This window comes from Hypanus sabinus, chromosome 9 (genome assembly GCF_030144855.1).
Source record: "Hypanus sabinus isolate sHypSab1 chromosome 9, sHypSab1.hap1, whole genome shotgun sequence".
Lineage (NCBI taxonomy): Eukaryota > Metazoa > Chordata > Chondrichthyes > Myliobatiformes > Dasyatidae > Hypanus > Hypanus sabinus.
The window spans coordinates 22990444-23016476 of record NC_082714.1 but is presented as its reverse complement, the minus strand read 5'-3'; the positions used below and the strand labels follow the sequence as shown (position 1 = coordinate 23016476).

Here is a 26033-nt window from a genome sequence, read left to right as displayed (position 1 = left end):
GACAGATCAATTTAAGCATTTGAAAGAGGACTGGATAAGAACTTCAAAGGAAAGAATTTTTAAGGTTTTGGATTGCTTTTGTAAGGAACAATTTTGGACCTAGTCAGCTGAATCGCCTCATTCTGTGCGGAATTGTTGTATGGAGCTGAAGTTGTGTTGATATTTCATGGAAAATGTCTTCAGCAAGTGCTGTTCTCAGGCTGGTTACTATGGAAATACATGAGGCATGGACTACAATATTCTTCTGGAGTTAGCCATCCATGGAAATGTAATACCGACTAGCATTCTTTGACTGACAATGGGGAAAAAGAGCAGGTCTCCTCTTTCAAAGAAACTAATCTTGAAGAAACAGAATTCGGGATCTTAAGCATACTGATTCTTGTGCTATTAAACCCAGCACTGAATTACATAGCCGATAAATTTACTGTTGAGAAGTCCATTGTGCATTAACAAATGAAGAATCTGAAGGATTGGATGAGAGTTTAATACTATTGGGCATGAGAACTGTGTCCTCTTTTCTGCATAAAATAAAGTAAAAAAAGGATAGATTGTGTTGAATGTCTGGTGAGAGACTTTGTAATTCTGGTTCTACAAGGCTGAAAAATGTTTGTATGGGCTGAAGTTTAACCACTACGTACTGGGATTTGGCCAAGAGATCCACCAGCTGCCAGGAAACCCAAAATAAACAATGATGTGCTCATCAGAACCACTTTCTCCAAGATACTGCATAAATATAGTATTTGAAGTTTTTCTAACCAATTGGGGAAATGGTTAAATTCTTCTGTGTTGGAAATGGTTATTGCCTGGTACTTTTCTGGTATAAATTTATTCACCTGTTCCCAGCTCAAACGAAGGTCAGACTCAGAATCAGAGTCAAAAGCGGGTTTAAAATCGCTGGCATATGTTGTGATATTTGTTAAATTAGCAGCAGCAGTACAATGCAATACATGATCACTTGGGGAAAATAAATAAATAAATAAATCATTTACAGTGTGTGTGTGTGTATTAAATAGTTAAATTAAAAAATAGTGCCAAAACAAAAATAATAAAAGTGAGGTAGTGTTTATGGGTTCAACGTCCATTTAGGAATCAGATGACAGAGGGAAAAAACTGTTTCTGAATTGCTGAGTGTGTCTTCCTCTTTTCTGATGTTAACGATGAGAAGAGAGCATGTCCTGGGTGATGGGGGGTCCTTAATGATGGATGCAGCCTTTCTAAGGCACTGCTCCTTGATGATGTCTTCGATGCTATGGAAGCTAGTACCGAAGATGGAGCTGACTAATCTTACAACTTTCTGTAGCTTCTTTTGATCCTGTGCAGTAGTGCCCTCCCCTCCCCATACCAGACAGTGGTGCAGCCTGTCAGAATGCTGGCCATGGTACATCTGTAGAATTTTTCGAGTGTCTTAGGTGACAAACCAAGTCTCCTCAAACTCCTAATGAAATATAGCCACTCTTGCCTTCTTTATAGCTGCATCATTATGTTGGGACCAGATTAGATCCTCAGTGATATTGACACCCAGGATCTTGTAATTGCTCACACTTTCCACTTCTGATCCCTCTGTGAGGACTGGTGTGTGTTCCCTCATCCTACCCTTTCTGAAGTCCACAATCAGCTCTTTGGTCTTATTGACGTTGAGTTCAAGGCTATTGCTGTGATACCAGTCAACTAGCTTGTATATCTCGCTCCTGTGTGCCCTCTCATCACCATCTGGGATTCTGCCAACAATGGTCATATCATCAGCAAATTTATAGATGACATTTGAGCTATGCCTAGCCACACAGTCATGGGTATAGAGAGAGTAGAACAGTGGGCTAAGCACACATCCCTGAGGTGCGCCAGTGTTGATCATCAGCGAAGAGGAGTTATTTATACCAATCTGCACAGATTGTGATCTTCCGGTTAGGAAGTCAAGGATCCAGTTGCAGAGGCCCAGGTTTCATAGCTTAATGATCAGAACTGTAGGAATAAATGTGTTAAACGCTGAGCTATAGTCAACAAACAGTATCCTGACATAGGTGTTTGTATTGTCCAGGTGATCTAAAAACTTGTGGAGAGCTATTGAGATTGAGTCTGCTGTAGACCTATTTTTTGGCGATAGGCAAATTGCAGTGGATCCAGGTCCTTGCTGAGACAGGAGTCGGTTCTGGCCATGACCAATCTCTCAAAGCATTTCATCACCGTAGATGTGAGTGCTTCTGGACAATGGTCATTAAGGCAGCTCACACTACTCTTTTTGGGTACTGGTGTAATTGCTGCCCTTTTGAAGCAGGTGGGAACTTTCGCCCATAGCAATGTCCTTGTATACACCCCTCACTTGGCTGGCTCAAGTTTTCAGAGCCTTACCTGGTATTCCATCAGGGCTTGTGGCACCGAAGGTTCACCCTCCTGAAAGACAGCCTGACATCATCCTCTGAGACAGACATCAAGGGTCACTGGGTGCAGCTGGGAATCTTCACAGCTGTAGTTATATCCTCCCTTTGAGAGCAGGCATAAAAGGTGTTGAGCTCGTCTAGTAGTGAAGCATCACTGCCATTCATGCTTGTCAGGATATTGAGGCATGCACTGGACACTCATGTGCTGAGGTTGTGCATAAGTGAACTCTCATGTGCAAACATCAGTGAACAACCTTCTGACCTTATAATTAACTGAGGATGATACCACAGCAACAGTCCTGAGAAACCTGTGAAGTGCTAGACTTACTCTCCAGCTACTTTCCTCTGTGTGGAGTATGACTCCATTCATTGTTTTCTTCTTGATGCCCATAACTTAAGTTTTACCAGCATCTTTTGATGCCACAATTTGCTACCTCGATGTCAAAGGCAGTTTGCTCTAACTTCAACTGTGAATTCAACACTTTCATCCCTTTTAGACAAAGACTTGAATGGGGCTAGAGCAGTTGGCCCTACATGGACAACAATGAGTAGGTGATCTGTGAGATTTGAATCCTGATCTCTGGATATTAGCTTGGTAATTTAACTGCTGCGTGATGATAGTATGATGAATGTAGATCTTTATTACTGGGAGACGGTGTTGTGCATCATACAATTTCGGAAGGGAATTCTTTCCTATGGATACCTTTTGTAGAGTTCATTCTCTCATATGCATTAGTGAATAAGTCAACAATCATTTGCTCTTGACCTCTGTGCATTACAGACTGAATGCCAGTGCAGACTGGGGTCAGACAAGTCTACTGTTGCTCCGAGCTCTCAGTATTCCTTTATGCAACATTACACATTGCTTCCAATATGCCCCTAGAGTAGAGTATGTCTCAAACGTGAACGGGAAGCCTTTCAACTTTTGTTGTTTCTACTCTAGAACCAAGGTTTCACCAATTTCAGTTAAAAGTGGTTGGGCTAGGTGTGCAGGCTGTGATTATTCAGTAGGTTTTTGAATTCTGTAAAATGGTGAAAACATGGCAAAACCCACATTTCTCTGGGATTTCCAGTAATTACTAAAGGAGCAATAAGGGAACTCCCATGGAAAATGCATGTTTCCATGTAATAATCAGATTTATCATGACTGTGTTTAGGATTTGAAGTCATATTGTATTTCTGTCATATCCCTTTTTCTCTGATTGCATGCCTTTGCTTTACTTTATGCCACAAAATGTCTGTGATTTCCAGCAAAAATGAGTTTTGTAAGTTTGGGAAAACCCATTGTAATTCCATATACATAGAGAATTTTTTATGTGAGTAAATCTATAGAATTTTGTGTCCCAACACAGCTCCTATTACATTATAATATCTCTATCTCAGACTTGCTTTTAATTTGTACCACCGGTTCAAAATAATGATGATATAAAGTTTCGTCTGGATATTTCAGCTAGTGACAATGCCAAGATGATATCATGACATCAGTGCACAGTTGATGAATATATTAATATCACCAAGACCACAAGCTACAGGAGCAGAACTAGGCCATCTGGCCCATCAAGTCTGCTCCACCATTCCAGCATGGCTGAACCATTTCCCCTCTCAGCCCCAATCCCCTGCCTTCTACCGATTTCCCTTCAACCCCTGACTAATCAAGAATCTATTAACCTCTGCCTTAAATATACCTAAATACTTGACCTCCACAGCCGCCTGTGGCAGCGAATTCCACAGATTCACCATTCTCTGGCTAAAGAAATTCCTCCCCATATCCATTCTAAAAGCTGTTCTGAGGCTGTGTCCTCTGGTCCTAGACTTTCACACCATAGGAAACATCTTCTCCATATCCACTCTATTGAAGAACTTCAATACTGGATAGGTTTCAATGAGGTCACTCCTCATTCTTCTGAATTCCAGTGAGTATAGGCCCAGAGTCATCAAACGCTTTTCATATGATGAGCTTTTCAATTCTGGAATCATTTTTGTGTACCTCCTTTGAACCCTTGCTAATGTCAGCACATCCTTTTATAGATAAGGGGCCCAAATCTGCTCACAATACTCTTAGTGAGGACTCACCAGTCCTTTGTAAAGACTCAGTATTACATCCTTGTTTTTATAAATGTCATCATATCAGATGACATTTAGAAATATCTCTCTTTTGAAATATATTGCTGCAATATATTGAAACCTAACGAATGTTGGGAGGACTAGACAGGGTGGATGTGCAGAGGATGTTTCCTATGGTGGGGGTATCCAGAAGTAGAGGGCACAGCCTCAAAATTAAGGAATGACCTTTTAGAACAGAGGTAAGGAGGAATTTTTTTAGCCAGAGAGTAGTGAATCTGTGGAATGCTCTGCCACAGACTGCAGTGGAGGTCAAGTCCGTGGGTATATTTAAAGCTGAAGATCATAGTTTCCCTAATCGTCCAGGGCATCAAAGGATATGGCAAAAGTGCAGGTGGTTGAGTGGGGTCCGGGATAGCCATGAAAGAATGGCAGAGCAGACTCGATAGGCTAATTCTGCTCCTATGTCTTATAGTCACAATTGCTCATTTATTAAATACAATGTCAAAAAAATTGGAAATTCCTTCCTTTTAGTTGGAAAAGCTTTTATATTGATGTTGTCCTTGGCAAAGCATCCAGGGGCTGAAAAGCTATCATTTCTCTGTCATCTCACCAAAAGATAATATGTTATTTTATGTTGTTGGTGCTTGTGTGTCCTCACTGTACTTTTTGCCACTTTTCTACATACATCTTTGATTAATAAATACTAGGATGATCTAACATCATTAAAGACAATATATGAAAGGATGGAATGAGTACCCATCATATGTCTGAATGCAAGACTGCATGATTGTATTACTGATAACTTTAATGTGGAAAAGTTTGTAAGTGACTACATTAGGGTAATGTATGACTGACTATGATACCAAGATGTGTATAAGTGACTCAATGCATTAGATTTATATGAATGGTTTTGTGTGTGAGAGTAACATAGGTGGTTTAGTGATATTTCAAAGGGTTATTTATCATCAAAGCATGTATCCATATATAACTCTGAAATATTTCTCCTTCAGATAGCTATGAAACAAAGAAAGGACATAGAACATAGAACATCGAAATCTGCAGCACATTACAGGCCCTTTGGCACACAATATTGTGCCAACCATGAAAGTTGTTCAGAGAGAAACATCAAACCTACCCCCACCACTGCACAAAAAAGAACAGCATCCCAATCGTTAACCCCCAAAACCTCCCCTCAATTCACATAAAATGGAATGGGAACATTAACCTCCAAACATCCCTTCCCCTCGCACAACAAAATGGAAAGAAACAGGTGATTTAAAAAAGACACAGTGTTTAAAAACCATGTCTGAAAAAGTGCACAGTCTATAAACACAGAATCACCTTACCATTCTCCGATATCACCGACATCGAAAGAGAGTGACCCCACACAGATGCAGAGAGGCCTACCCACCTGCCACAGCGACAGGCCACTCACAGATTCCTTCTTGGCAGCGATGAAAAGGAAGGCAGTTGCCGCTGAACTCTCACTTGCCTTCCGCCTTCGCCTCTATCATCTCAATCTTCCTCGACACCTTAATAGGCAATTATTAGCGCTTTAACCAGTGAAATGAAGTCGAACATCAGCTCACACTCTATCTCAAAGTTTATTCACCTCCGAGTACGTTCTGCCTTCCCGGGATCTTCTCGGAGCCAGTGAAGCACTGGGTCACTCAAACGCTCTCCAAGCTGTAAATCACAAGCTCTAACAGTCTCAGAAACAAACTTAAAGTGAAAAACAGATGTAAGAGAAGTAAAAAATTCTTTTTCGTGGGCTATCTGGAAGATGTCGACGAGGGAGTGTGTACGCTGGTGCCATCTGAGTTCATTCTGAACTTTGCACCACCAACTACCACCAATTGCAGTCAGATGATTTCCCGGTTCATTTTCATTTTCCTTCGCCCTATCTGTCCCCCAGAGAGCCTTTCACTCTATACGTATGCACATCGCTCGCCACTTCACCTCACCAAAAGCCTCTAGCCTCTTCTACCACTGATTATGACAGTTTTATCTTCTCCAGTGATTCTTGATTCCATGCTTTCATTACTTCCTCTCTACCTGCCCAGTTCTGGTCTGATGTCAGTGGCCTCTTGCTGTGGTTGGTTGTGGCTGGGAAAGGGAAACTGGAAAGCAGGTTCCACTGTTAAATTCACAGACCCTGAGGGAAGCATGTTTATTCACATTTTCTAAATACATAGTGCTAATCCACCTCCACTTCTTGAATCTTTCTCCTTGGCTTTAAGCCAGCCCCATTTATTTTTTCTTCTTCATTAAACAAGCTTTTACCCAGGTGTTTAAACTTGCATTTTTACCTAGAACTGAACTCCTCTGACAAAGTCCTTGCGTATTATCTTGTTAAATGTCATCAAAAGATCAATATTTACTGCATGTAATTCATAGTAACCTTTGGAGACATAATGTAAATGAGAAAATAAAGTTTTGTTTTAATCAATTCCTCAGAGCTACTGACAAAGTTAAGGTGAAATGGGAGAGATCCATAAAATTCCAGACATGTATACTGAGTGGATTCCTTATGTAGCCAACTGGCTTTTATCCAACATGACATACATTATCAAACACACACTTTCTTATACTATTTGTGGAGTATGAGCCATACAGACCATCACATGTTCTCAAAGCGCTGGACAGTACGCAAACAACGCCATGAAGGGTGAATGGGGAGTACCGATTATATATGGCACTTTGTTTGGGAATCTGAGCACAAAATAAGTTGAAAATGTCAAGGAATCAAGTACTTCAGTTCTGTGCAGCACAAATATAGTGGACAAAAACAGTCTTTTTTAATCATTATACAAATTTACAAATTTAATCATTTTAATACAAATGTGTTTTTATTTCTGTTGGGTAATGTATCTATTTTGCTTCTAACCTGTATTATAAATTACGGCAGAATTTATGTGATGAAACTGTTTTGGAATTTTGTACTTCCATCAGCCTTTCAAACATTCTCCTCTAATCTTTTTACCAATTACCTACCGATTTTCCAATTTTCAAACGTAGGAGAATGAGGTGCGGCCTTCATATGAGGAGAGATGTAGATAAGGTGGATGTATCAGTCTTTTCTTCCGGGGTGGCATGCTAGTGTAGTGGTTTGCACAACACTTTACAGTTCAGATGACCCAGGTTCAAATCTCACTGCTGCCTGTAAGGAGTTTTGTATGTTGTCCCTATGACCGCATGGGTTTCCTCCGGGTTCCCTGATTTCCTCCCAGTTGGTAGGTTAATTGGTCATTGTAAAGTTGTTCCATGATAGGCTCGGATTAAATCAGGGGATCGCAGGGCAATGTGGTTTGAAGGGCCAATTCCCCGCTGTATCTCAATGAATAAGGATAGGGGAGATGAAAACTAGGGACATAGATTTAGGATGACAAGGGAAATATTTAAAAGGAACTCGAGGGGCAAGTTTTTTCATTGTTGGACTGAGAGGGCACTAGAAGTACAGCAGCTTGCTGACTCTGGTGATATCAGGGGTTTCTTTATTGCCACTATGGCAGTGTATGGCCCAGACCATTGTGGCCTAAACTCCCCTTTGCTCCAAAGATGGACAAAGGCTGCTAAAGGACAAGGATGCAATCAATTCTTGATGGAAGGAACACTTTCTGGAGCTACTTAATTGTAACGCCACTGTTGACATTGAAGTCATCAACCAGCTCCCACAACGACCTATGAAGGAGGACATGAGTAAGCCTCCTAGTATCAAAGAGGAGCAGACAGCTTACAAGAAATGAAAGAACAACAAAGCCACTGGGCCTGATAGAATTCTAACAGAAATCCCCGAAGAAGGTGGCACAGAACTTTTAAATCATGTTCATGACCTGCTTGTCAAGATCTGGGACCAGGAGAAGATTCCATCTGAACTCAAGGAAGTCCTGATTGTTACACTCTTCAAAAAGGGTGACAAAGCTGACTGTGGAAACTATGGAGGCATTTTCCTTCTCTTTACAGCGGAAAAGGTACTCACCCAAACTTTATGTGACTGGCTTTCACATCTTGAAAAAGATCTCCTGCCTGACTCTTTGTGCGTCTTCTGTCCAGCCAGAGAAACATCTGAGATGAATGTTACAGTATGTCAATTTCAGGAGAAAGCCCAGGAACAAACTCTCCCACTTTATATAGCCTCCATAGACATGAAAGCATTTGACTCTGTAAATTATCCTGCCCATTGGCAGGTACTGTCCAAAATCAGGTGTCTGGAGAAATACCTCAAGATCCTGCAGCTCTTCCACAATGATATGAGTGCAACAGATATCAGCAACAGCAGCTCTGAAACAGCATCTTTTAAGGCTGAGACTGGGGTGAAACAGGGGTGTATCATTGCCCAACTCAGTTTGCCATTGTCATTGCAACGATTCTTCACCTCACAGACCAAGATCTCACACAAGGAGTCCAGATTTTCTATAGAATAGATGGGGGGGGGGCGCTCTTTAACCTTAACAGGTTCAAGGCAATGAGCAAGATGTCATCTTCCATCATGGAACTCCAATATGCAGATGACAGCATATTGTAGCCTACTCTGAGGAGAATCGGCAGTGCATAATGGATGCTTTTGCCAGAGAATACAAACTTCTGGGACTTGATCTAAACATAAAAAAAAACCCAAGTCCTACACCAACCTGCTCCAGATCAAGCTCCTAAACCTTCAACCATCCAATACTGATCATTTCCCATATCTTGGCAGCCTTCTTTCTTCAAGAGCCTACATTGACCTTGAAATCGCAGAATAGGCTATGAGAGTGGAGCTTTTGTAAGCTGGGAGAAAGGATTTTTGAAGACTGGGATATCAAGACCAACACTAAGCTTCTGGTCTATAAAGCTATAGTTCTCCCCTCCTTGCTATATGGATTGGAGTCATGGACAACATACTGCAGGCACATAAAATCCCTAGAAATTTAGCAAAGATGCCTCTGAAAGATTCTGAGAACAGGCATGCTAACTCCATTATCGTGACGGAAGCTAACATTAACTCCATAGCCACAAATGTGACTTGACACCAATTGTGATGGGTCGGCTACATCATCCATATCCCTAAGCAACTCCTGTTCGGCCAACTCAAGGATGCACAACTCAGTCCTGGAGGGGCATTAAGAATGGTTCATGGACAATATCAAGACCCACCTGAGGAGGTGCCACATCCACCTGAATGGATGGGAGAAATTAGCACAGGATAGGGAAAGCTGGAGAACGTCTGTCTATGAGGGGACTGCACAACTCGAAAGAATACCTCCACCATGCCACTGAGCGACTTCAATGTAAGGAGAAACTGGGAAAGGCCTAGCTAGCTACATCCACCACCAGTTCAATGACCTACACTTTCCAACACTGCAGTAGGACTTGTGGTTCACAGCTCAACCTCTTCAGTCATCTCAAGACCCACAAATGACCAGATCAACCACCAGGAGAAGAATCATACTCAACTATGAGTGATCACTAATGATGATGATCATGTAAGAAGCAATTGGATAGTTACATGGAGGCTTAGCGGGATATGGGCAGGAAATTGAGACTAGTTGAATCGGCACTGTGGTTGGCATGGACTTGTTGGGCTGAAGGACCTGTATTCATTCTGGATTGTTCTATTCTTCAGAATTCTCATATTCTGCTCTTCTTCAGTCAGTAATTCTGATTACACTATAACTCTTGTATCATTGTAAAAGGATTTTGTAAAATTATCTATCAACAAGTTGTGTGGCCCATTATCATTCCATGTCTCTAAATTGCAGGTGTTCATTGAAATATATGTGCAAAATAGAAATCCATCAGTGATATAGTTATGTGTTGATTTTAATCCTTCTCGCCAATAGGTGGGCAGTTAAAGAGGATTCTAATGACCATTTCTGATAATAACCTGTGTGATTTTGTAGGCAGATGCAGCACACATTTAAACTTGGCAGGAGCTTTATAAATTTTTAGCCAGCAAGGCAAGAAACTACTACAGCTTTCAAACCGGGCAGAAGTGTGTGTGCAGCTGGTGTGAGGACAGAAGATGCCCATTAAATAAGTATTACTGTTCTCACAAAGGAAATATAACTGGCCTAAACTGCTTCATTTTTCTCCCACAAAATCTTCCCTGAATACTACCTACCATTTACCTTATGGCTACTCTCATTTACTCTGCACCTGATTCCCTCCTATTACAAGTGTCAAGTGTGTTGCTGGTTAAAATTGCCTATGGCTCCTGCTGCCTCTGCTTCTTGAAAAATCAATTTATCAGAACAGTTTCCTGCCAGAAATGCATTCTATTTAAAATGGGTTCTTTGATTTTGAATTCTTGAGGAACATTACTTATCTGATTCTAGTAAGTGCTATAATAAATGTTTCTGCCTAAACAGATTGCCTGAACAAAATGTTAGCTTCCAACATACAGATTTTTTACTGATTCTATTTACAGAATGAAGTCTTGCAGTTCCATGAATATTGATAGATACACGACATCTCATTTTCTTTCCAGATGCAGAAATCTCTATTTTTCTTTGTGCCCATTCTGATGTGAACATTATTCTAACAAATATTAGCAATTTGGATAAGCGGTTTGTACTGCTCTGTAGACACATTTCATGGCAGTGAGACTTAATCACTAATTTTAGCTTATGGATTTACAGAACTGTTGTGCTATAGAATAGAACCACTTACCCTCTTGCTAGGTCATTATTAGGGTCCCATGACCCTGCAAATTATTTTCCACACATTGCCATCCGAGTCCTTTTCAAAAGTTCAGACTGGTTTTGTTTCCACCACTTTGCAGACAATGAGTTTCAGATCTACTCCCACTCTCTGTGTAAATAAAATACTTATCCTTATAACATCATTTGTCCATCACTCTGAATCTGTACTCTTTGCCTCTCAAACCATCTTCTGGTGGTTTCAGCCTCTCTACATTTACCAGATCTACCAGGTCTTGATCTGATACACCTCACTGCTTCTTTTCAGCTTTCCTACTCCACTTCTAGACCTTTTCTTTTGAAAGTATGCATTGGACGCCAGTTACAGCCTAACCATTGTTTTATGAAGGTTTAACCTCACCTTCTTGGTTTTGCACTCTATGCTTTTAGGCCTTTAATAATGCAACTAAATCCACATAACAACAGAGTTATTGATTTTAAAAATTAAAGGCATCAGAATCAGATTTATTATCACTGGCATGTGTTGTGAAATTTGTTAATTTAGCAGCAACAGTATAGAAGGAAAATAAATAAGTAAATCAATTACAGTAAATATATACAGTATATGTATGTTAAATATTTAGATTAAAAATAGTGCAGAACAGAAATAATATGAAAAAAAGGGTTTGGCAATGAGTCCTGCTGAAGGGTTTTGGCCCAAAGATGACTGAACTTTTTTCCATAGATGCTGCCTGGCCTGCTGAGTTCCTCCAGCATTTAGTGTGTGTTGCTCAGATTTCTAGCATCTGCAGATTTTCACTTTTGTGAAAAAAAAGTGTTATGGTGTTCATGGATTCAACGTCCATTTAGGAATCAGATGGCAGAGGAAAAGGAGCATCTTTTATTGTTATATATGTATAAATATGTACGGGCATAGTGGCACATTGAGCAGAGTCAATGCCTTACCAGTTACCTAAGTTCAATCCTCACTTGGAGTTTAATGTTTTCCCTGCAGCTCTGTGTGTTTTTTCCTCACATCCCAAAGATGTGCAGGTCAGTAGATTAACTGACCACTACAAATGGCCCACATTGTGAAGATGAATGGCAGAATCTGGGGGGGAGGAGTTGATGAGAATGTGGGGTGAGTAATACATGAGATTAATGTACTGTAGAATTAGTGTAGGAATTGATGTAGGGATAATATAAATCTAGGGTTGATGGTCAGCATGGACTCAGTGGGCCAGAAGACCTGTTCCAAGCTTTATTCTCTAAATTCTATCATTATTTGAAAACGTATTTGTAGTTTGTTATTCAGTATAATGACTGCTGCTGTGATGCTGTATCTGGAAGTACTGCATGTGCTGAAACCTTGATGGCAGGGCTGTTGAAAATGTAGTTTAAAAAGTAAAGCTGACGGTATATGGCATCAGACTATTTCCAAAACAAATTAAAGATTAAGTCCATAACTTGTTTTCTGCCAGTTATATATTTGTTATACAGCGGATCTGATGGAGAACCTATAATCAAGATCCCAAATTACCTTTGTTTTGGATCAAAAACTGAATGCTAATACTCTCAGTATAAAACTGGCAGTTGAGACAAAAGACCATAAGATGTAGAAGCAGAATTAAATCATTCATCCCATCAAGTCTTCTCCACCATTCCATCATGGCTGATCCCAGATCACTCAGCCCCACACACCTGCCTTCTCGCCATATCCTTTGATGCCTTGACTGAACAGGAAACCATCAAATTCTGCTTTAAATGTACCCACTGTCTTGGACTCCACCACAGTCTGTGGCAGAGAATTCCATAGATTCACCACTCCCTGGGTAAAAAAAAATTCTTCCTTACCCCTATTCTAAAAGGTCACCCCTCAATTTTGAGGCTGTGGCCTCTAGTTCTAGACACCCCCACCAGAGAAAACATCCGCTCCACATCCACCTTATGTAGGCCTTTCAACATTTGGTAGGTTTCATTGAGATCCTCCTGCATTCTTCTAAATTCCAGCGAGTACAGGCCCAAAGCTGCTCAATGCTGCCCTTATGTTAACCCCTTCATTCCCAGAATCATTCTCATGAACCTCCTCTGGACTCTTCCCAATAATAACACATCCTTTCTGAGATATGGGGCTCAAAGCTGTTGACAATGCTCCAAGTGTGGCCTGATCAGTGTCTTATAAAGCCTCAACATTATATCCTTGATTTTATATTCTATTCCACTTGAAATAAATTCCAATATTGCATTTGCCTTCTGTATCACAGACTCAACCTGTAAATTAATCTTCTGGGAGTCTTGCACAAGGATTCCTAAGTCCCTTTGCACATCTGATGTTTGAATTTTCTCCCCATTTAGATAATAGTCTGCACTATTGTTACTTTTTCAAAAATGCATTGTCATACATTTTCCAACTGTATTTCATCTGCCATTTTTTTGCCTATTCTTCCAATTTGTCTTAAGTCCTGCTGCAATCACATTTCTTCCTCAGCAGTACCTACCCCTACACCTATCCTTGTACTGTCCACAAACTTTGCCACAAAGCCATCAATTCCATTATCTAAATCATTGATAAAGAATGTGAAAAGTAGCAGTCCTATTACTGATCCCTGAAGGACAATATTAGTCACTGGCAGCCAACCAGAAAAGGCCCCCTTCATTCCCACTCACTGCCTCCTGCCTGTGAGCCATTCCTCTATCCATGCCAGTATCTTACCTGTAACGCCATAGGATTTTATCTTGTTTAGCAGCCTCATTTGTGGCACCTTATCAAATGCCTTCTGAAAATCCAAGTAAGTGACATCCACTGCCTCTCTTTTGTCCACCCTGCTTGTTACTTCCTTGAAGAATTCTAACAGATTGGTCAGGCAAGATTTCCCTTTACAGAAACCATGCTGACTTTGATTTATTTTATCAATAGTCTCCAAGTACCCTGAAACTTATCCTTAATAATAGTCTCCAACACTTTCCCAACCACTGAGGCTAGGCTAACTGCCCTATAGTTTCTTTTCTTTTGCCTTCCTCCCTTCTTAAAGAGTGGAGACACTTAGATGAAGTGTCAGAGAGTGCAATCAAGTTACATGGGGAGAATACTGAGAAATGGTTGTTGCACAGGAAAGTCTAATACATATTTAGAAGGTAAATGTACTAACCTCAATGCAGAAGCTATATCCTTAGTTGGCTTGTATGTTGGTTGTAAAAGGTGCTTCAGATATCCAAAGTTACTTAAGGTGATTGGATTTGTCTTCCAAACTAGTACATTTAGTTCAGGTACGATAAACATTTATTACTATGCTGAACTCACTTTGGAATGCACTGAACTACACTAACACCACTAAAAGCACCATTACTGTCTAGAGAGCAATTTTCCAACTGGTAAATGGGCTGTAAAATTACTTTGGCTCTCCTGCCCTGTACATCTTGGTATCTCTATGCTTGTTTGTGATGTTTAGGCAGTATCTAATGGAATGTTTGAAATGTATGTGAAGAAGGTGGCTATTAGTCGAAGTAGTTCAAGAAAAGCCACCATTGTGCTTGATTTAAATCTTTTCTGATTGCTTGATGGAGCGATTTTTATTACTGCAGCTTTTGTCATCGAACAGAGCACTGTACAATGAAAGCTTTCAATGGGGCCTGGGCTATAAATTAGCAGAACTGACTGTGATTTCTGATGCTCTTTTCCCTAAGTGATTAGTGTGAAGGACTGCTAATTAACACAAAAATATTTCCTTAGTTTTCTGACGCTGGGTAATGGTGTAGAAAATCTTTCATCAACTTTACTTCTGATATCTTTTCTCCTCATTTCTGAGCTATCATTGATTTCACATAATAGTACTAAGCTGTCTAATGATGGGCAAGATCTCTTTTCATTCAAATATAAGGCTGTTATTAATCACTTCACTGATTTACTAGTCTTATAAACTCAGCATCCGGAGCACTTTGGTTGTGCCAGAGCCCTTTCATTAATTTTGCCAAGTTAGGATATAATGTCTATGCTACTGCATTACAAATGTTGTGTTGTAGGCACATGTCCAGCAAAATTGGGGAAAACAACCAGTCATTAAGAGACTTGTAGTTCTTAGGCTCCTTTCTGTAAGGAAGACCAATATTTTGTTTTCTTTTAACAGAGACAGAGAAAAATACACTGGTAATTTCTCGTGCAGTTCCCAATTATCCTGTTGCAACATACTATTCTGTAATCTGTATCTGTTACTACAATATACCACTTGTTTCTATACTCTGCATCATGAGTTTTTCATTTTTAACTTACAACTTACTTATTCTCAGATTCAGATTTTTTTCCTAGATCATTACATTTATCGGTTTAGAATTCAGAGGGACATAAATCAGTAAGTAATGGTATAAAAGAAACATCTGAAGTTTGAATAGTGGGGTGAGAAAATAACTATTGTGGACAATTTCTGCATTAAATTCTAGGTATAAACTGAAGTACTTGATGATCTGTTGAATTCAATTCTAATGTGTTAGATAGATATTAAAATTGTGTTCCTTTTCCTTTGATAGATGGTGCCTAAACTAATTTCTTGAGCAAAAGAAGGATATAATGGAGTGATGCAAACAAGAGGAAATCTCCAGATGCTGGGTATTCAAGCAACACACACAAAATGCTGGTGGAACGCAGCAGGCCAGGCAGCATCTATAGGGAGAAGCGCTGTTGACGTTTCGAGCCGAGACCCTTCGTCAGGACTGAAACGTCGACAGCACTTCTCCCTATAGATGCTGCCTGGCCTGCTGCGTTCCACCAGCATTTTGTATGTGTTGCTATAATGGAGTGATTATGTTTTGCTTCAGTTGTATCTCTCTTAGAACTTGATTTGCAATAACACACTTGGCATTTTTTAAAAAGTGTTCATTTTTCAGGATGTGGTCCTTATTGCCAAAGCCAGCATGTATTGTTAGCACCTAATTGCCATTGACAATGTGGAGGAACATGCTGCTCCTGAACCCTTGATGCCACACTTTTAAAAGCCTGACTCTTGCCAGTTGCTCATTTTCTTTGAAATAAGATCAGCCAATTGACCTTCGCCATACCCTGTCGAATTCCCCCTAAAATTAATCCTGCTGCAGTTTAGGATCTGTCTCAGCCTTTCCATCATTATCTTAAGACTAATAGAATTATAGTCACTAAAACCAAAGTTTTCCCTTATCGCCACTTCAGTTACTTGCCCTACCTCACCCAAAGAGGAGGTTCAATATTGAATCTGCCTGAGTTGGGCGCTCTACATATTGATTCAGGAAACTTTCTTGTACATATTTTACAAATTCTATCCTGTTTGAGCTCTTTACAGTCTGGGCGATCTGGTCAATACCAGTGAAATTAATATCTCCAACTGTTATAACCGTATTATTTTTACAACTATGAACAGAAAATGAATCTCAGGATTGTATATGGTGACATATAAATACTTTCAGAATCAGAATCAGATTTAATATCGCTGCCATATGTTGTGAAATTCATTAACTTTATGGCAGCAGTACAATGAAATACATGATAAATAAATATAGACAAAGAGTAAAGTTTCATTAAATGTATATGTCTTTTAAATAGTTAATTTAAAACAAATAGTGCAAAGAAAAAACAGAAATACAATAAGTAGTGATGTAGTGTTCATGGGTTCAATGTCCATTTAGAATTTGGATGACAGAGTAGAAGAAGCTGTTCCTGAATTGCTGAGTGTGTAACTTCAAGCTTCAGATTCCTGGGAGGTGAGGATCATTAAAGATGGTCACTGCCTTCTTAAGGCACCACTCCTTGAAGATATCTTGGTTATGATGGACACTAGTACCCATGATGGAGCTGACTAATTTTACAAGTTTCTGCAACTTACTCCAATCTTCTACAGTAGCCCCTCCCCCCACCAGCCATACCAGATGGCGATACAGCCAGTCAGCATGCTCTCCATGGTAGAAGGTTTTGAGTGTCTTAGCAGACAAACCAAATCTCCTCAAACTCTTAATGAAATATAGCTGCTGTCTTGCCTTCTTAATAGCTGCATCAATATGTTGAGGCCAGGTTAGGTCCTCAGAGATATAGACACCCATGAACTTGAACTTGCTCACTCTCTCCACTTCTGATCTCTCTATGAGGATTGCCTTGTGTTCCCTTGTCTTTCCCTTTCTGAAGTCCACAATCTACTCTTTGGTCTTGCTGGCGTCAAGTGCTAAGTTGTTGCTGTGACATCACTCAACTAGCTGGTGTATCTCGCTGTATGTCCTTTAGTCATGATCTGAAATTCTGCCAACAATAGTTCTATCATCAGTAAATTTATAACTTTACTTTGAACTCTGAACTTCCCAATGTACCTTCTCAAGACTGGGAGTCTAGAATACATACAGTACCAATCAGAGTGATCCTTCTGTTCCTGTTTCTACCCATATGGCCTCTTCAGACAATCCCCTAAGAATGTCATCTCTAAGTACAGCTGTTACGTCCCTTATCAAAAAGGCAACTCCCCCTCCTTGATTCCCTGTACTTCTGTCATGCCTGTGGCATCTGTATCCTGCCGCCAGTTTTCTCAGCCATGTTTCTGTTATGGCTATAATGTCCTAGCCCTTACAGCCCTTACTTTGAGTTTGTCTGTCTTACCTGTTAAACTTCATGCATTGAAATAAATGCAGTCCAACTGAGTATTCCTTTACTGTCTTTACTGTGCCTCTGGCCACCCTGATTACCAAACTTGCTCTCATTCGTCCCATGACTTGCTCCTGCTCAGAGTCTCACCCTTCCTGCCAATCTTGTTTCAACCCTCCCGTGCAGCACCAGCAGATTCCCTTGCAAGGATATTAGTCCCTTTGGATGTTGTTGGAAAGTACAAATATAACAGACAATATGTACTTCCGTAAATAGTCCTGAGTTAAATAATCAGATAATTTACATTAGAATTAAGTGAATAACCAAAGGTGAAACAAAGAAGGCTGAGGGTGATGTGATAAAAGATGAAGATAGTCATAGATTGAGTAGGTAGTCAAAATGTTTTATCCCATGTTAGAAGTATCTAAACTGTATTCACAGGTTTAAAGTAAAAGGAAGGAGTGTTAAAGATCTGATAGGTAATTTTTTTGCACAGATATCTGGAATAAGTTGGTGGAATCAGATACAATTACTATGGTTAGGAAACATTTAGGCAAACATTTAAATAGGTAAGGTATAGAATGATACCATTCAAATGAGAACAAATAGGATCAGTAAGTGAGCAAAAGAGTCCACATGGGTGTGGTATCTGAAAGGCCCATTTCTGTGCTGTGTTACCTTATGATTCCATAATGACTGTTAGACCAGTGTGGTAGACTATGTGCCTGTCTGGACACGCCCCTCTGCTGTCTGCTCCTGTGGCTCCTCCCACAGACCCCTGTATAAAGGTGATTGGAGGCACTGCTCCTCCCTCAGTCTCCAAGATGTTGTGGTCACATTTGCAGCTAATAAAAGCCTATCTTTTGCCTCCTGTCTCCGAGAGTTATTGATGGTGCATTAATTTTATTAGCTGCAATTTTAAAACATGGAGAGCATTTTATGACCGGACAGGGCCTTCATTAAGTTGGAGGTGCAGCGACTGCTCAGGGAGGGGATCATTGAGCCAAGCACAAGTCCTTGGAGGGCCCAGGTGGTCATTGCTTGGACCGGGCAGAAAAATAGGATGGTCATGGACTATAGCCAAACCATCAATAGGTTCATGCAGCTTGACGTGTACCCCCTACCCCACATCGCGGATATGGTCAATCAGATAGGCCAGTACAAGGTGTACTCAACCATAGACCTGAAATCCGATTATCATCAGCTCCCCATCTGCCTGGAGGACTGCCCCTACAACGCCTTCGAGGCGGGCTGCAGGCTCTATCACTTCCTGCGCGTCCCCTTCGATGTCACGAATGGTGTCTCTGTCTTCCAGAGGGAAATGGACCGGATGGTGGACCACTGCCAACTGAAGGCCACGTTTCCATATTTGGATAACATCACCATCTGCGGTCACGACTGGCAGGATCATGACACCAACCTCCAATGATTTTTCCAAGCGGCCAAAGCTCTTAACCTCACCTAAAACAGGGACAAGTGTGTGTTCGGAACCACTCGACTTGCTATCCTTGGGTATGTCATGGAGAACGGGGTCATTGGCCCTGATCCCGACTGTATGTGCCCCCTATTGGAACTCCCTCTCCCCACCACCCTCAGAGCCCTCAAACAGTACCTGGGCTTCTTTTCCTATTACGCCCAATGGGTCCCTAACTATGCAGACAAGGCCCGCCCCCTGGTCAAGTCCACCGCATTTCCACTCTCAGTCGAGGCCCGCACGGCCTTCAGCCACATTAAAGGGGACATTGCCAAAGCAGTGATGCTTGCAGTGGACGAGACCATTCCCTTCCAAGTAGAGAGTGATGCCTCCAACTTCGCACTGGCTGCTACCCTCAATCAGGCAGGAAGGCCGGTAGCATTCTTCTCTCGTACCCTTCAGGGCCCTGAAATTCGGCACTCTGCGGTGGAGAAAGAAGCCCAGGCCATAGTGGAAGCTATTAGGCACTGGAGGCACTATCTCACCGGCAAAAGGTTCACCTTGCTGACCGACCAGTGCTCGGTTGCGTTCATGTTCAGCAACCAACAGCGGGGCGAAATCAAAAATGATAAAATTTTGAGGTGGAGAATCGAACTCTCCACCTACAACTGTGACATCCTGTACCAGTCTGGAAGGCTCAATGAGCCCCCTGATGCCCTATCCCGGGGAGCGTGTGCCAGCGCGCAGCTCGACCAGCTATACGTCCTCCATGCAGATCTTTGGCAGCCGGGGCTCACCCAACTCTACCATTTCATGAAAGCCTGAAACCTGCCTTACTCCCTTGACGAAATCAGGACGATGACCTGGGACTGTCAAGTCTGCGCTGAGTGCAAACCGCACTTCTACTGTCCTGAAAAGGCACACCTTATCAAGGCCACCCACCCCTTTGAGCGACTGAGTGTCGACATCCCTCCATCGACCGCAATGTCTACTTTCTCAATGTAATCGATGAGTACTCGCGGTTCCCCTTTGCCATCCCCTGCCCCGATACCACTGCCACATCTGTCATAAAAGCCCTGTGCCGGCTCTTCACTCTGTTCGGATATCCCTGCTATATCCACAGTGATAGAGGGTCCTCGTTTATGAGTGACAAGCTGCGCCAGTACCTGCTGGCTAGGGGTATTGCTACTAGTAGGACCACAAGCTATAATCCCTGGAGGAATGGACAGGTGGAGAGGGAGAATGCCACTGTGTGGAAGGCCACACTCTTAGCCCTTAGGTCAAAGGGACTGCCGGTCTCTCGCTGGCAGGAGGTCCTCCCAGAGGCACTCTACTCCATCCACTCCCTGTTATGCCCGTCCATCAATGCCACCCCTCATGAGCGACTCTTTTCTTTTCCCAGGAAGTCTGCCACTGGGACCACCCTACTGGCTTGGCTGACGTCCCCAGGGCCAGTGCTGCTCCGGAAACATGCAAGGAGCAGTAAATACTCCCCGATGGTCGAGAGGGTTCACCTACTTCATGCGAACCCCCAGTATGCCTACGTGGTCTTACCTGATGAGCGGGAGGACACGGTCTCCGTCCGCGATCTGGTGCCCGCAGGAGCACCAGACCCCTACCCTGAACACTCCAAGGTGACTATGAACCCCGTACCCACCAATGTGTATGTATATATATATATATATATATATATATATATATATATATATATATAAAATATATTATATATTATATATACCCACAAGACCCCGTACACTCTCCCCTCTCAGCTGAGGCCCACGCGCACACCAAGCCCTACGCAGACTCCTCATGACATTCCCATACCGGGCGCCAGGCACACGCATGAGTAATTACTGATGCCTAACGAGCTGGCACCTCAAGTCAGGCCGGAGCCAGCACAACCACCATCACCGGTGCAATCACCACCGGCACTGGTGCAATTACTACCAGTGCTACGTAGATCGCAGTGACAGACTGGACCACCTGATAGACTTAACCTGTAAATATACTTGTGAGAAACTTCGCCCCATGGGGACTCTCTTTTAAAACAAAGGGGGGGGGGGTGAATGTGGTGAACTATGTGTATACCTGTCTGGACACGCCCCTCTGCTGACTGCTCCTGTGGCTCCTCCCACAGACCCCTGTATAAAGGCGATTGGAGGCACTGCTCCTCCCTCAGTCTCCAAGATGTTGTGGTCACATTTGCAGCTAATAAAAGCCTATCTTTTGCCTCCTGTCTCCGAGAGTTATTGATGGTGCATCAACCAGTCATGTGGAAAAACTTTACTGTCCTTCCTCTACGTTGTACGATTTACAATGCTACCAACCGGAAGGAGGTACAGAAGCCTGAAGACACATACTCAATAATTCAGGAACAGCTTCTTCCCCTCTTCCACCTGATTTCTGAATGGACATTGAAACCATGAACACTGCTGTTGTAATGTGAGTATTATTAAAAGTAAGTTAATACTAATTGGGAAGCTGTTGGTAACAAGAGGCAGGTTCCGGGGCTGATGGGGATTTACTCCCGGTATGCTTTGTATGTAGTTCCACCACTCAGGCTGCACGAGGTACCTGGAAGCCTCTGTATTGTAAATATCATTTGCTGTCCCAGGTAAAGATGTTCTTCTGGCCATTAAATTGTCAAGTGGTCCTTTTGTAAAGTAGAAGTTTCCACAACTACCTCACTACTTTCTATTTATATTTTTGCACTAGCTATTTAACTATTATATATATAATACATTTACTGCAATTAATTATTTTCTATTACTATGTATTGCATTGTACTGCTGCCATAAAGACAACAAATTTTATGACATATAGCAGGGATACTTAAGCCTGATTCTGATCATCTTGATCTTCGGTTACTGTAACAGAACCCGAAATCAAAAGCTTGGATTCAAGAGGGTTAGCAACTAAGTCGCAACTGTCACGAACTCTCTGGTTAGGTGTATTACTTAATAGTCTTTCTGACTCCCCAGAAGGAGATGATGGGTGCTTGCCTCTGATTTTCCCCATGGATTTGGTAGTTGATATGTAAAAAGCAAAAAAGGCAACCGTGATTTTCTGCTATACTACTGAGACCTTGTTGGTGACATGGTATTCTATCCATTGACTTTTGAAGTGTTCAAACTCTTAAGGAATTTTTTGAGTAGGAATCAGATACGGACAAAGCTGGGTTATATAATTATAAATGTTGCAATAATGCCGTCTACTATCGCTGTCATTAGGTAGGTCTGCCAAAAGAGTTCATCAAACTGGAGATACAAAGTGGGAGATGAGATGTCGATGTGAAATTCTACTATAAACAAAATAAAAACTGATTCCAGAGAGTTTTTTGGGGCAGCTGAAATAAAAGAGGTGGTCTGTTTTTTTTTTACTGCTTGTAATGCAATAAATGACATTAAAAGAAGTTTGAGTCTAAGGATGAACAGAGGATGCTGAATATGCATATACGGTTAGCAAGCTTCCACGACTATCTGCTGTTACTAATGGAGTTGTTTTTGAATGGGTTTACTTTGAACAAATGTGTTCATTCACATGGAATACTGGAACGTGACCAACCATTGCTCTTATATGAACGCATAGTCAATATTTGCAGAGCAGATAGGAAGGCGCCTAAGTGATGTCAAACATGAGCAGGTCATTAGACCTATGTCATAAATCATATGTATGGTTTCAATCCCTTTTCCTGACTCTATTGCAATATAGGCACTTGAAAATTCTTCCATCCATAAGATGTTATTGCTCTCCTATCAAGCGTAAGAAATTTCAGGCCAGTAATTTCTGTTTAATGGTGCCAGAATATAGCATTATAAGACACAACAGCAATGGCAGTTCCCTCAGTGTTAAGTAAAATGATATGTTAAGTGTGTCATTGGACCAGCGATCTTCTGAATGACATGCTTATTAATAACAAAATTGTTTACAAAATCAGCACTCTCATAATATTGAATGCTCGTAATTTGGCTTCATATGAACGATAACTGTAAGCTGGAACATTTCTACTAAGTCTTTCCTCCCCAAATGTTGAACAGCCCAAATTGTTGGTATGTACTTGGCACTTTCCTTGACATCCAAGTTATCTTTTAACTTTTTGGACCACTTAGAAATACTGTGTAGCAAAACTGGGGTGAACATACCATATTTAATGACATATAACATTATATTCACTGTACCTTGTGTGCCTAATAGAGTGAGAAATCTCATTATTGGAACTACTATACATTCACAAAATCTTTATTACAGTATTCAAAAATAAATTACAGATATACTCGAAAAATTAGCTTTAATAATGGAGAAAAGATTGTGTATTCCAATTGATGGGTTCAAACAGCTACAGACAATTTTTATAACATAATTTTAAATCATTTAAATTAAAAAAGAATTTCTTCCTGACCTGAATTTCATGCTACTTAATTTATTAGAATAAAACAAAATATTTAAAACGTTTCCATTTAGATCCCTATTAGCAGTGATTGTGTTGTCAGATTTGGGGATTGATTTCAGCCTTGCCATTTAGATTTCCTTAAACTTGAACTGTAACAGCTTCACTTGTCCAACAGAAATAAAACAAAGGAGGAACTTGGTCCATTTAGCAAGCCTCATTAATACATCTTGGCTAATGGTAGAAAAGAAATTTGGTGTCAAGGGATTGCTGTTAATTGTTCCTTCTAAATTGCAAGCTTTGGTTCTTCAGATATTATTGTATTTGTGCTTGGCTGCCCTCCAATCATCACTGCTCATCTATAAGCTGGTCATTTGCAGGATACTATAGTGTTGCAAACTACCCCTCCCCAATACCCCCCCACCCCCTCAGGGAATCAGCAAAATCTGAGGAGTGAAAATAGCCCAAAACCTGTTAATTCAGCAAAATATAAGGAGTGAAAATAGCTCAAAACTTACTGCCAGAACTGTGTGGTAGACAATGACCTTAAGGTACTTAGCAGGAGTTTCTAGTTATTGATAATGAAGCAGACAGGTGTTGTTTAAAAATCCACAGTAAACCTTTTTAACTAACATTATTGAGCTGGATTCTCACCAGATTGTTGTCGGTCCTTACCAGTAACAATCGTTTTATATTTCAAGTGAAGTGTGAACTTATGATGTGGATGTGTAATGATGTATGCCATCCATGTACTTTTACATATAACCGTTACAAATTATGTAAACAAACAATGCTTAATCAAACAATATATTTACAATATTACTCAATTATTAAACACACAACACTCCTCCCTCCTCAACTCAATATAGAATGCATCACAACTTATATATATAATATAAGTTTACAAAATTTATTATGCTGAGGGTATCTATATAGACATCCACAGTGTAGTAAACTTTAAATTTTCCCATTTAAGCCAAAGATTTAATTGCTATGGAGGATTTCTTACTCTTGTGGGATAGCATCTTTCCTGAATAGGACTCACTCTGTTTGGCAGATGATGCTTGTGAGTATGAAACAACCTCATGTTGTGAGGTGGATGAAGGAGATGACTCTGGGACTGCAGGAAGAGGTTCTGAGAGCTCTGGCTCCCTTTCTTCTATACATGTTGGTATCCTGAACAGTGCATGGCAAGTTGCTTGATCTGCTGATCTAGGCCCAGGCCATCAGACAAAGCTTTGAGCCAATGCATTTATTTAGAACATGCCTAGATGGCCAGCATGTAGCTCCTCCAAGACTTTAGCTCTCAGCTTGGATGGTATAACAACTCCCTACATAAGGCAACCCTCATCAAGGGCAAGTTCATCTGGGCACTGGTAAAAATGGAGGAGCTAGAATTTTTGCTGCACATTCCAGCCATTTTGGGTGGCTATATAGACCCATGTTGTGGGATCTTTTCTGAATTCTCTTTGGATCATCTCAGCTGTAATAGGAAGTCGTAGAAAAGTACAACAGGTCCATCTAGTCCACTTAAACTGTCTACTCCCATTGAACTGCACTGGGACCCATCTATATCCCTTTTACTTTTGTATGCCTCTATCAAGTTTCCCCTCAACCTTCTAGGGTATTAGGAATAAAGTCCTAACCTATTCAATTGTTTCTTATAACTCAGGGACTCCAGACCCGGCAGCATCCTTGTAAACTTTCTCAGTAATCATTCAACCTTATTTACATCTTTCTTGTATGTAGGTGTGCAAAACTAGACACAATACTGCAAATTAGGCCTCACCAATGACTTATACAACTTCAACATAACACCCCATCTCCTGTTACTCAGATTAAGGCCAATATAACAAAAGCTTTCTTTATGACCATATCTACCTGTGACACCACTTTCAATGAATTATTCCCAGACCCTTTTGTTCTATTGCACTCCTTAGTGCCCTACCATTTACTGTGTAAGACAGTTGGTCCCATCGAAGTGCAAAACCTTGCACTTATCTGCATTAAGTTCCATCTGCCATTTTTCAGCCCATTTTTCCATCTGGTCCAGATCACACCACAAGCCATGATAGTCTTCCTCACTGTCCACCACACACTCAATCATGGTGTCATCCACAAATATTTGCTTATCTCGTTAACTGCATTATCATCCAAATCATTGACATAGAGGACAAACAATGGACCCAACGCCGATCCCTGCGGCACTCCACTAGTCACTCTGGCTTCTCCCACAAAGCCAATGTCAAATCCAGTTTACTACCTCATCTTGAATGCCGAGTCACTGAAACTTCCAATGCTGGACCTTGTCAAAGCTTTGTTGAAGTCCATGTGGACAGTATCCACTGCCTTGTTATCATTAACTTTCCTGGTGATAATCTTGAAAACCTATTAGATTGGTTAGACTGACCTGTGATTTGCAGTAGGGAGAATGCGTCCAGGGGAATGTCCTCTGTTGTAAATTTTTCAGTAATTTTCTTTTCCAAACGTAAACAGGACAGTCCATCAGCAGTTTCATGATCAGTTGCCCACTTGACTTCAATCTTGCGATTGTGTCCTCCAAGAATTGAGCTCATCTCTGCATTTG

The 26033-nt window shown here is 41.1% G+C and overlaps 1 protein-coding gene across 1 annotated transcript in view; it reads left to right on the top strand.

Annotated features, from left to right (window-relative positions):
• Positions 1-26033, top strand: part of rhbdl1 (rhomboid, veinlet-like 1 (Drosophila)) — a 303125-nt gene that overhangs the window by 139934 nt on the left and 137158 nt on the right. The window lies entirely within an intron of this gene.